General features: G+C 45.8%; 1 long non-coding RNA gene across 1 annotated transcript in view; it reads left to right on the plus strand.

Moving 5' to 3' along the window:
* The window catches only part of LOC136786527 (uncharacterized), a 28032-nt gene that overhangs the window by 566 nt on the left and 14604 nt on the right, over positions 1 to 12862 (plus strand). Inside the window, exon 2 of the long non-coding RNA XR_010825424.1 lies at positions 190 to 12788. This is a non-coding gene — a long non-coding RNA (uncharacterized lncRNA). The remainder of the gene's footprint in view (positions 1 to 189; positions 12789 to 12862) is intronic.

A 12862-nucleotide genomic window follows, 5' to 3' on the forward strand; every position in this document is an offset into this window, starting at 1 on the left:
TCTTTAAAGCAAGAGAGATCTTTTCTTCCTGCAAAAAAATTACCAATTCATCAGTGAGTTGGAAGGTGACGAGTGTTTGTAAACATTACAGTCAATATAATTTTCTCATCGTCTCTCTCATTGTTGATTTACCTTGTTTAACTGTGTCATTTACCCAGCAAAACTGTGTCTGTATGGCATATAATATAGATGATGGGGTCCCTCTACAGAACTACAGCCTCCCAGCATTGCTCTGAACCCGATCCTGCCATTTAGCTGATGTTCTTTTCAGCCGAAGTACCGCTTGCACAAGAAGAGGGCAAATAGCAGGGCGCCAGTGGGCAGAGATGCTCTGCCCTGCGCCACCGCACCTCCTCCCGGCAGTGTCCTAGGGTGACTTCTTCCAGCCGCTGAGACTTGGTTCAGCACTCTGGAATGAGGACAGGCTGTGCAATGAGCTGGGAAAGGAGCTGGTGTGTCCGCGTAACAGCCCAAGTTCCTGTACTTGTGTCGCAGATAGCTGTGGGGATGCTGTAAGGCACTGGTGCTTCGTGACCGTTCCTGACGTATCGTCTCTGTTCTCGTAAATAATGGTAAAAACTTTTGTTTAGGAGAGAAAAAGCACATTTGAATAATTCTATTTTATTGAGTGACCAGATAACTCCTAATAAACTCACCTTTCTTTTCTGAGAATACTGCAGGATTGTCAGAAAATTTGATCTCACAAAAGAGCATGGGTTTGGGTTATCTTTAGTAGCCAATTTTCCAGATGAGAAAAGTTATGGATAAAGTGGTAAAATTCATTCACCTTGGTCACATACAAAGTCAGTGGGAGGACCAAACCCTTAACAGCTCTTGACTCCAAGTCTTATATTTGACCCCAATGCAACACGTGCGTCCATGGGAGGAATGAATCAGACCTTGTCCAGGAAAACTCCTGAAACTTCTTCCAAACCTTTTTTAAAAATTTTTGGGCTTACAAGGAAAAACAGGTTCCTAGATTTTTAGGAACTTCAGCTGTAGCGGGTGTCAGTTTGGAAGAGGAGTGGGAGGGACTAAAATGTTATGTTAATAGTCTCAGGCTAAAAAAAAAAGCGGGATCCGTCTGACTCAGTACAGACCAAGTCCAACTGCTGTATTGTAAGGCCCAACAAGATGTGTCAACACCAGGGTTTGGGAAACCACAATGGGAGCTCTTCCAAGATTAGAAGAAGATATGTACTCCGGATGTTCCCAGCTCCACTCACGCGGGCTAAGAGGCTGGTGATTCCAGTGCTCTCTCCAGGTGCAGCACTGGAGTGCAGTTGCTCCGACCAGGTCCTTCGGCTCTGGGTGTCACGGAGATCTGGAGGGCTGTTTTCGGGAGGTACCACCTCGGCCGTGTGCTTGCTGGAAGCATCACCAGCTCGCTGGGCCAGCGTGGAAGGCGATGGCGATTCCACCGCTACCAGCAGCTCTCCTACCATTGCGCAGTCAGAAGTGGGCCTGGGGTGCATTTGTAGGCAGCCTGTTGGGGTCAGGTGTGGCACGGCTTGCAAAGCCAGTGCCGCTCGTAGCTGGGGAACTGAACAGCCGGGAAACTAGAGTGGTCGATGCTCTGCCTTTGGACTTCTCAGGGATTTCCCAGGGCTCTACATTACTTGCTCCGAGACCACTGCTTGGCTCAAAACCATTTGGCAGCCCGGTTGGATGTATGTAGCATGACTGTGATATTTGTGGGAGTAATGCCCATAGTGCTAACAAACATAAAGCTTTCCTGTGGTGCAGAATCCAGCTGATGCCCTGGGTGCCAGGGAGCAACGTGAGGCTCTGTGGAGAACCTGGTCACAGGGCTGCAGCATGACTGTGAAAAAGGAAAAGAAGGAAATTGCTCTTCTCTTCCTTTTTGGCTAATAAGGAGTTGGAGCAGTGAGCAGGGTGGATTGCTGGGTGCTGTGAACTGTGCTGGCTGTGTCCCTCTGCATCCCTCCCAAGCTCTTGTCCAGATCACTAATAGAAATACGTTTTAAATCCCGTTTTACAGTCACCATAGGACCAAATCATTTCAGGGCCAGATTTCTTTTTTAGCATATTTAAGTTTAGTATAGAGTAAATTTGCTCAAACTTTGGCCTGGTGCTTAAAAACACACTAGTAACCGTTGGCACATGGGAGTGAATCCTAAGCCACTCCTCTGACTTTTTCCTCAGTGTAAGATTTGCAGTTTTTTACAGTTTCTCATGTCAATGATGGCAAAAGAATGTGGGCGTCCCATCTTCCAGGGATGTTCTGAGTGTGATTTGGGAGGCTCTAGACTTTGAGTTGTCCATGAACTCCTCATCTGGCTACTCTAAAAAATGTTGCTCAGGCCACCGTGTGTGGTGCTCATGACAGGCTAGATGTGCAGGAGCATTGCACAGCTCATGCTGCATCTGTGCTCCTGCATCGTCACGCAGATGGATGATAGGGGACGAGAAGGCATTTGGTGTCACCTCCCCATGGGGCACATGGTTAGGGAGTATGGTGAGGGAGAGCTCAGGGCTTTGCCCAAAGCTGTGTCTGCCTCTGTAAAGCTACAAGTACCAGGAACAGCTGCAGAGTCCTGGCTGAGCAGAACCTCCCGAGGTACCAGTCACTCTCCCACTGTAGCAGAAACATATGCTAACAAAATGCAGTTGGAGGAATTCGAGGCATTGCAGGTCAAGGTATGCAGCACAGACCTCAAGGACAATTTCAGCCCCAAGCACTAGGTTCGTCTTACACTCCTGTTTGCAGCCAGCCCACACCACAACACAGGCAGAAGGATGGTTTCTTGCAGTGGGAGTGGGAAAGGCTAGTTAAATATATTTATGGGATACAGTAGAAGAGACATTAAAAAGTAGAAATCCTTGACTCTAACCAGATCCTCCCTCCCAGACAAATTGGAAGCAGTTGGGGAATCGGAGACTTGCTGGAAGATGGACAGAAATGAGAACCAGCCCTGCTTACCCTGACCAGGAACATCAAAGCCATCAGTCCCAGATGCGGTCGGGAAGAGGTTATATTTGTACAGGGAATGGAAGGAGGGGGGTGCTTATTGCTGCCTCGCGCTGCGGATGCTAGAAATTTAGCTGTACGCGTAGGCATTGCCCATTGGGAAATAGGTATGGATGCGACTGCTGTTTCCTTAGAAGATAACAGAGGTATTAACATTAAAGAGTAGAGATTGTTTAGATTGTTTGGGGAGGAAGAGAAAGGAATGAGAGAAGAGAGAGCTATTTGAGAAGAAAAAGGATTTATTAGCCTTTGAAAGTGGGGATCTGAGAGAGGCTGGAATGGGCCTGCTATGTCATTACGGGCTGCAGTTGGAGATGTTTCAGAGAGTAAACTAGTAATAGAAATATTTTATAGGCCACCTGACCAGAAAGAACAACTGGACTGTGAAATGATTGTGCAAATAAAACAGGCATGTAAAAAGGAAAGAGTGGTAGGAATTGAAGATTTTAACTACCCAGGCATAGACTGGAATACATTAAGGGAAGGAAAGTAAGTCTGGAGGTATGTTTGCGGATCAGACACAGGCCTGCTTTCTAATTCAGTCTGAGCATCAACTGCATGGCTTGGGTATTACAAAGGGACTGCATGAAGCCATGCACAATAGGGCAGAGCCCTGGGGAGGCAGTTTTGACAGGCTCTGAGGGAAAAGATTTTTACAGTGGATTGTGAGGCAGAAGATAAAGAAATAAAAGAAAAAATAGTGGGTTTTGTCTGACTGGCCTTAGAGCTTGAATTTCAAACATTTGGGATTTACTGGGCTCAGAGTTCCTCAGAAGCAGTCAATGGTGTGTCTGCAAGCATCAACTCATGACCCACTAATTAACAAAACCGTGCAGCGGCCTAGCTTCACCCCAGGTGAAGCTCTGGCTGCCGTTACCTAGGCCTGGGGAAGGAGGGCCTGTAATGAAGTCCTGGCCTCACTGTCACAAGTGGTAAAAGTCAGACTTGATTTAACAAGGCCAAGATTTCATTACTGGTGCTCGTGCTCTCATTGGGTAGGATGATGATGATGGGAAGTGGAAGTGCAAAGATGAGGAGTTAGTGAGATTCTAGCAGGAAGAAGGTCTGGGGGTTTTGTTGCCTGCTGTGTAGGTCTCAAAGAGTCATCGAAGAGTGGAAGGCCTGTGGTTAAAGGTATGATTTCAGACCACTAAGAACACAGTTTGAAGGCATTTGTGCCTGCTTCTCTGAGAGCACAACTGAGAGGGTTTGGCAGAGGCTTGTTCACCAACAGTGGTGTGGGTGGCCTTGTTCCAAGTTGTTACGGTCCTAGAGATGCAGCCACCTCTCTGTGTAAAAACAAGCAATGAGTCTGGAGCCAGGTGAACCAGAGGGCTGGTGCCTGCAGTCCGAGCTGCTGAGGGGTCTTGGTCCTTGCTGTGAAAATCTGAAAGATCTTTGTAGAGACAGAAGTGCCTCCAAAACTTCACTACCGCAAACCATGTGACCTGCTTGTGTTTTTAAACTTAGAATTGAAATACTCTGAAAGTGTATGGGTATACTTCTTGTTAATTTGGAGCTTCTTGCTGTCATATTTCTTTTCTCTGATTGAGTCAAAGGTACTATAAGCAGCTACCCAGGAACAAGACTGACTTTATTTATTTACTTCAAGGGGAAGAATATGGATCACTTCTGGGCAAGGTACTGCGTGTGTGCCTGTATAAAATGGACAAGGAATAGCTAATTTTTAAGTATTGTAGCTGTCATGAATCATCTGCTGTTTTCTTATAACCCATATACTTGACTTCTTCTCCAGCTAGATAGGAAATATGAGATGAAGAAACAGCATAGCAGGTAAATTTGGGAGGTTCTAGGAAATTGCATGTGGCTCTAAAATAGCTGTAGGTATGTCATGTAGAAGGATGTGAATTTTACTACAAGTGTAGAGCTACTGCTAAAAAATAGTCTTCTCAGTTTATTCCTCTGTATTTTCAAAAGAATGGTGTATATATATGGATTTAGGAGAAGCAGAGGGAAGAGGTTGTGAAGAGCAGAAAAACCTCAGCCCCATGATACCAATAGATGCCAATGAATCACAGCTCTGTTAGTCACCATTACTGCCTGCATGAATCAATAGAAGACTGACTATTAAATAAAGGTTTGGCCTTTGTATAAAATATTACCTGATAACCAGCCAGTCTATATCCCGTGAATGCATCATGAAGGACTCAGAGTGAGACCTCCAAAGGGAGACATCTCTGAACATTAGGCAGAAGAAGCAAAAGTTGAATTTTAAGTCTTTATAAAAATAATAATAATAATCTGGTATTTCTATAAAGGTAATTTAAGTTTTTAATTGAATGAGAGTAAGCATTCCAGTGAAAATATTTGGACCGCAAAGGCTACCAGAGAGAAAGGTAATTATATTTGTGTTGCAAATGTTTGCTTAGCAAAATGAAGCGCACTGTGGCAGGTGCCCAAACCTAGTGGAAAGCTGCAGGCTGTGAGTGCTTCAGGGTGGGACACAGAGGGCAAAAGCAGAGCCCATACTGCATCCTGGGCAGCTCCGTGAAGAAGTGCAGTCCCATCCTGTGCTGGCAGGACCCAGTGCAGCTCTGGACAGCAGCAATCGTCAATCCAAAAGCTGTAGTTTGCAAATGATGCGGGCTTGTATTTGTGCACAGCAATGGATGATGCTAGTGTCCAGAGCTAAGGGCATATCTCGACTGCAACTGCTATTTGTAAAAATAGCAAATTGAACCAAATACTAGCACTGCCTTCTCTCCTCTCCTGCAGACAGGAATTTGGCGAACAGAAGTCCTCTCCACCCCAAAAAAATACCTATGAAAGTTGTCAAAATCTGAACAGATTTTCTTTCTGTTAGTAATATTCTGGGAGGTGAGGAGATGTGCATTTGTTCCTTAAAACTGAGGTGTTTTTTTTCTTCCCAAGAAGAACAAACACAATCTGTGACAATTGTCTCTGAGCCGCTAATCCATTTTACCACCTTCTTTAACAGTTGGTGGAGAGTTTTTGTCCATTCCCAATGAAGACTACTCATTAAAAGAAAATCCTAGCAGACTGGTAGGGTGTAATAAAGATACTTTTTTAATCCCTCTTTACTCGAAATGACACACAGGCAATATCTTCACTTTGATTCACCTGGAGTGGTTGTGGGGCCTATTATAAATCTGATTAAGTTTCTCAGCTCTCAGAGGATTTTAAGCAGCAGCTGATGTTCCAGTTCCTAAAATATAGTTTGTGGCAGCGCTTTTGGGATGTCTAAACAGCTATACATTCCAAAAAGGCTGCTGTTGTGTACCTGAAAGGCAACCTGCAGCGGGGGCGGCAGGGGAGCCAGTGTCCGTGTGGTGCAGTCCCGAGCTGAGCGCTGTGCTGTGCTCGCCGAGCCCTAAATCCTCCTTTGCCTGTGCTGCCCCCAAAGCTGTGCCCGCTCCTCCTGCAGCCACTGGGATTTGTTCTGCGAGAGTCAAGCGTTGGTCTGTACTGCTGATGCTTAGGATAATTAAACAATAGGAGCAAAATGATTAATAAGGTTCTTTTCTAAGGCATGTGGAGAAGGCTGAAAGCCTGGAGAGGGGCCACTGAATTTGACTAAATAAACTTAGCAGAATAGGAAGATTTTTTTGGCAATTATTGGCTTTTTTTTTTTTCCCCAGGCTTTCTAACCCATCACTTTAACTTATTGGCTTAAGCCACTCCTTACACCCACATCAGATTTTGCCTTGGGCCATTCTGCTGCTCTTGACAGCTGTCTAGGGCAAAAGGAAATCACCCGACCACAAATGTTTTCTCATAACTTCATAACACGGGGATCTGAGGAAGTCAAAACCTTGGAGGTTCAGACCCTGCTTTAAAAAGTGAGATAAAATTAGGACCTGAAAACCAAGCATTGCCCTCTGCCACCTGGGCGGTATATCCCGTTGGGCTGCTGTGTACGCAAATTAATAGCAATTAGCAGCAATTTGAAAATGGTTACCTGAGTTGCTAAGTCATTGTGATAATTAGATGCCGAATCACAGCCACTCCGTGCTCCTGGTTTGTACCCGGCTGGCGATGCAGATGGTGGGGAGGTGCTGGGATGTGGCAGCACCTCCGCAGGCCGAGGCCTGGGCTGGGCAGGGCGGCCTTGGTGGAGCTGTGAGCGGTCAGGATAGAGCTGAGACACGTGCAGCGCTGATCTGGCTGCTGGCTGTAGGCAGGGAGAAGGGAAGGATGCCTTTGAGCCTGCCCAGCCCTCGTGAACTGTCAGCAGGCCCACAGATGGAGAGCCGGGCTGCACACCTCTGCGTGGAAGCAGGCCCTCCTTGTGCAAGCCGCTTGGTGTGCGTGTGAGCTGGCCTCACCGATGGCTGTGAAGGGCTCCTGCGGGCTGAGGGTGTTCGTGTTGCCCTTCCCACAGCACAGCTACGGCAGTTTTGGTGCCTTGTGGGGATTTAAGCTGCTGGTGTTTCAGTACGGTATCGCCTCTATACTGCAGATGTTCAGAGTCTGCTCTGTGGTACATCTGAAACCCTGATTAAAGGGTGTCTGTGAGGGAGTGACACCGAAGGGACTGGGAACGGGCACGTGCTTACGGGCATTACAGTTCTGTGATGCTCAGCTTGTGCTCCATTAACTGCTGATGGTCCCTAAAACAGGTGGGGCGAGCAATGACTAGAAAATAATAAAAACCCACTCCATCTTCCCACACAGACAAGCTAGCAAACAAACCGTGAGAAAAGAAAAGCAAATTAATGAGCAGTCAGTGATTTGGGTCTTTTTCATTTTCTCTGCAAATGGGTGAAAGGGAATCTTGGGACTGCTTCAGGAAGGTCAGAGGTCCTTCAAACTTCAAAAGGTTGAGGGATATGACTGGATCAAAATGAGCTGCCTTTTAATTTTTTCATGTTTTATTTAGACCTCTCCTCCTTCTGAATCTCCAGGAAAATGTACACTTTTCCACACCCCTGTTCCTTTTCACAGAGGAGGAATGAGGAGGTTGTTGTGGTTTTGGTGAGTGTGACTGCCTGTCTGAGCTAGTAGGAGATTAAGCAACTTGCCCAAGGTCACAAATAATTCTCTGATTCTCCTTGATGATTTTCAATACAACATATTCTCCAGCACAAGTCCTCTTTGAAGGACTTCCTTTCAGTTTTACTGTGGCTACTTGTATATAACAACTTTTTTTTTCCCTATTTTATACACTTACCAGTGCTCAGCCTGATTTGAAGGGAAGATGGTATATTCTTCCCAGAACTAACTCTGTCTGCAAATTTGGTGATGTTTGAGGATCTGGGCCTTTCTGTCTTCCCCATTCTTTCTCAGAACTTGTGTTCAAAAACCTTGAAGGGATGTTCTTGTGGCTCTAAAGTGCACTGCCCAGTTCTGATTTTAGTCTACAACTATGACGTGTGGCTGTAAGCTCAGCTGCACACATGCTTGCACTCCTTTCTAGCCGTGTGTTCACACTCTCAGATCTTGCTGGAAGGAAAAAAAAAAAGGTGGAGGCTCATGGTGCTGCTCCATGGTGCATCCAACAGGGACTGAAAGAAAACTGCAAAGCTGTAGCTACTGGCTATTAAAAAGCATAATTAAAAATTTAATTATGTCTGAAAATAGTAGTGTCACTGGCTAGACATGCAAATCCCACTGCAAGCCAAGTGAGAAATTCAGGTTTCCAGGAGCATCCTACTTGGGGGGTCTTAGCATGGAGTGAGAGGATGGGATCCCTGTAAGATGGGCATACCTGTCCCAGCCAGATCACCCTCCTGAACCGCCTTCCTTCCCTAGCAGTCTGTCTGTCCGTCTGTATTCCCCCGTTGCTGTATTTATCTGATGGTCAAAGTCGCTTACTCCTTATTTACATTGCCCACAGGGCATGTTGGATCGGAGCACATTCCCTCCCTTGTTACAGTTGATGAATGCAGCCCTATTAAAATATCATCTCATCCTCACACTAGATTGCAGCCTAAGATAATGTGTTTTTTCCTATATCATTTATACAAGAAAGATTATGTTAAATGCCAGACCCAGTAAATATTTCAAGATCCACTGCATTGCTGAGAACAGTTTCTCCCCGGGCATATGTTTCAGAGCCAAAGAAAACACTTTAAAAATTTCCTTCCTGTTTAATTTTTTTAAAGGGCATTTTCCCTATGTCTCTTACTGAAATGACAAGTTGTCATGTTCCATGATCTTATTACAGTTGCAGATGTAACTCAGCAGGGAATCTGCCCAAGTTTACGTTTAAAATCATAAGACCCTGATTCTGATCTTTTTTTATCAGTTTAAATCTTTCTGTGGTGTAGGACTTCCAGCTTTACCTCATTGTAATCAAGATCAGAATTGCTCCTAATTATAACACTTAACTCCTGTGTAGTGCTTTACACTTTCCAAGCTCTCTATATTCATCAATTAATTAATCCCCAAAGCAATATTACATTCCCCCTAGAAAGCTGGGAAACCAAAGCACAAGGGTGAGAGGAGTTTGCCAGAAGGCAGGGGTGGTGGAGCTGGTGCTGGCACCATGAACGCCATCAAGGCAGTCACTGGGGTCCCTCCCCAGCTGCCCTCTCCTGACTGTGCTGTGCTCACATGAAACCAAGCCAATGTCACCTGGAGGGTCCTGGCAAGACCCCCCAGTGGGATCTGAGTTCCTCTAGGTTTAGAAAACAGGAGCTTGGAAAATCACCTGTTCTGAGAAGAGCTCGTGAGGCATCTCAGTGGGGCTTACCTGCCCACGTGCATTGCTGTGCTTTTGTCAGGAGATGGGCAGAGCAATGGCCTGGCACTAGGAATAAAACCTCAGACCAATGAGACCTTCCCTTAGATACGTATGTATGGGAAAGGGCCTTTTGTATTAGCTGTAGTAGCTTCTAACCCCATGATCTCCTTGCAGTTTGCAGCTTAGTCTCTCTGAAGTCCTTGCTGGATGAATCTGAGCTCGTCCTTCCTAGCTTGTCTGTGCAGGGAGATTTTCCTTCATTGTGGTGTCACAGTAACTGCTCGGTGCTAGCCGTACCAGGATAAGTCTATGGGTTGTGGAATAAAAGCCACAGACCTACATTTGCAAAATAATATAAATTTTATTCCAGAACAATACCAAGGCAGGAATCTTACTGACCTAATCTGTAGTGGATTAATTATTCTAGTCCAGCTGTTCTAGGAAGGTATTTCCCTGTAGGCAAGCCCATAAAGGGGTAAAGGGGAAATGTGAGCTTGTTGAGGGATTAGGCAGAAGGGTGGGATGTTTAAAAGTTCAGCTAAGCTTCAAATAAATGAATTGAAGTCCTTAGAGGCTTCCCATCACTTCTCAAGGAGATCAGATCGCTTTTATCAAATAGAGAATAAAAAGGACTGAGATGCAGATTTTTTTTTTTCCTACTAAGTTTGCTGGTTGGAGAGGGAAAAACAGAACTGTCTTCTAGAGGAAAAGCAGGTTACACGGGCTGTAGTTTGTCATTTTTCTGGAGGGTGTGAGTCATTAGGAAAGAAGAGGGGAGAAAAATAATTTTCACTAGTTGCTACGCATAATGCAGAACAGTTGTTCCTATGTTTATTTCTGTGTTTTCCGGCACTGAAGCTATTGGCACGCACCGTTGTGAGATAGGGATTGTGCAAACTCCAACTGGAAAACAAGTATTCACTGATACAATAGCAGCTGCTTCCAACTGTAACACCTGATGCAAATACAGTAAACATATCAAAGAAGGAAGGATCATTAAATGAAATGAGCGTTCTCTGAACTTTCATTTCCTGAAATGTTCTTGTTTGTGTGGGTTTTTTTGTTTTTTGTTAAATAACTGGAGCAGTTGCACTGGACTGGAAGTGCACACAAAGTAAGGGCAGAGAGGAAATCTTTGATTTCTCCTTTTGTATTATAGAGTTTGGAAACTGAAAAATACTTCTTTAAAAATAGAGACAGCAGGAGATTGAATGGTTTATTCTTCTTACAGTGTATTAATATTTTGATTCAATATTTCATTAATATAACTCTCCTACGTGCGTTTCTATCTTTCTTAAGAAAAAATGAAAACCAAAAAAAAAAAAGAACCACCAGCTGTTGTTTGTGTTCATCCCAGCGGTCCTCTCTCCTGCACATGCAAGGCTTTGTCCCTTTCCCCATTTTATTTTCTTTCTTAAACCCTCAAGTTGATAAACCAGATTACTGTCAAATTATTTATGTTGTTTCCTCCACTAAAATCAGCCCTTTTCAAGGATATTACCCTAAAAGCAGCCAGGTTTGCTGACGTGGTATTGTCTGTTGAAAATGCCTCTGGTCATGGCTGCTTTTCTCGGAACAGTTACAGGTACATGAATCACGGCACCGTCTTTCTCTTGCTTTCTTTGACTTGTCTGGGTCTTTGTTTTAGTTGTTTGTTTGTTTGCAGCTTTTTTATTTTTTGGAACGGATTCACAGGGCAGAGTCACGCAGGAGACATCACAGCATTAACCTGGGCTGCCAAACAGCTCTGCATCACACACCACGCACAGTGTTTGGTGCCACGGCCGCTCCAGGCTCTGCTGGAGTTCCTGCTGCCCTGATCGCTGCTCTCTTGTGTGTGGAGCAGCTCCGTGGCCTCTCGTCTGTGTTGTGGGAGGCTGCAAGCTGCAGCTGGAACGGTCTCGGCACTGCTCTCTGCTCACAGTTTAGCCTGAGCACCCTGACTAACTGCCGGCGTTCCCAGGGCACATCCCTTCTCAGGTTGTTGTGTGCTCTTCCTCTGTTGACTTCTGTATATGAGGGCACTCGCTGCGCAGAGGTGATCTAAAGATCATGAGATGAAGAGACAGACAGCGGTTTTCCTCCTTCCTGGCCCACCTCTCCCCCCTAGGCTCCCCTTCCCCTGGGAAAGCTGCTGCGGCACAGACTCGGGGCTCGGCCTGACCCTGGGCAAGGAGGGAGCTGAGAGCACAACTGAGAAGGATCAAATCCTTCAGGGTTTTCCAGAGCAGACACAAAGTACACAGCAGGAGAACATCTGCTTACAGGGAGGACTGTGGAGGACTTGGATCAGTTTTGTGTGCACCTCTGGACAGATCCCAAGAGCACAGCAAAGTCAGATGCTGTATTCTGTTCTTACCCTTGACTAGAGCTCCTTCAGGTCCTGGAGGAGGCCCTTTCCCTGCACGTGGTAGGGCAGCTGCACAGAACTTGGGCAGGCTGTGCTCTGTAAAGGACCTCTGTGTGGGGCTGTGCGTGATGTGCAAGATATCTCCTCTTGCATAGCTTAGTCCTGGTTTAGTTCTTCTCTTTCTTTAGTTCTTCAGCCTTGAAGCCTCTCTCTCCATCCCACAGTTACTCTCCCCCATGCATATTTCTTTTACTGCTACTTTGATACCTGCATTTCTTCTCTCTCAAAGTTTGTCATCTACAACAGAGGCTCAAACTTGTCTGTATGCTCATGGCTAGGCTAGTAGAACCATTCAGACAGGCTAAGAAAAGCCAGCCAAGCAGGGCAGAGAAAAGAAAGCCTTCGTGTGCTTTGTGGATTGCTCTCGTGGTTGGCGAAACTGGCAGGGCAGGAAAGAAATCTGTGTTTGTCTGTGTGTGTCTATGTGGAAATCTTTGTAGCTCCAGTCTAGACCTTCCCTGCTGTTCAGGGAATGAGGGAAACTGCAGCCGGAGCAGCGAGCCTGGGTGAAATCATAATAGTCCCATTGACATCAGCCGGCACTCGGTGGGTGTGCAGACCCAACACCCTGTCAGGGAAATGGCTCGCACTTGAGCTGACACTGAGGCACCCCGGCTGACACCACTCCTGTTGCTTTCTCATGCAACAGCTGAAATACCGATCAGGAGCCTTCCTCTGAGCTTTAAGGAGATCCAGGAGAGCTGTAGATCAGATGTTGTGTAAGTAAACAGTGCTTTAGCACCCCATTTCAGTGGGGACATGTATGAGGTACGATGAGAGTACCTTTTCCTTC

The sequence above is a fragment of the Anser cygnoides genome, chromosome 16 (genome assembly GCF_040182565.1).
Source record: "Anser cygnoides isolate HZ-2024a breed goose chromosome 16, Taihu_goose_T2T_genome, whole genome shotgun sequence".
Taxonomy (NCBI): domain Eukaryota; kingdom Metazoa; phylum Chordata; class Aves; order Anseriformes; family Anatidae; genus Anser; species Anser cygnoides.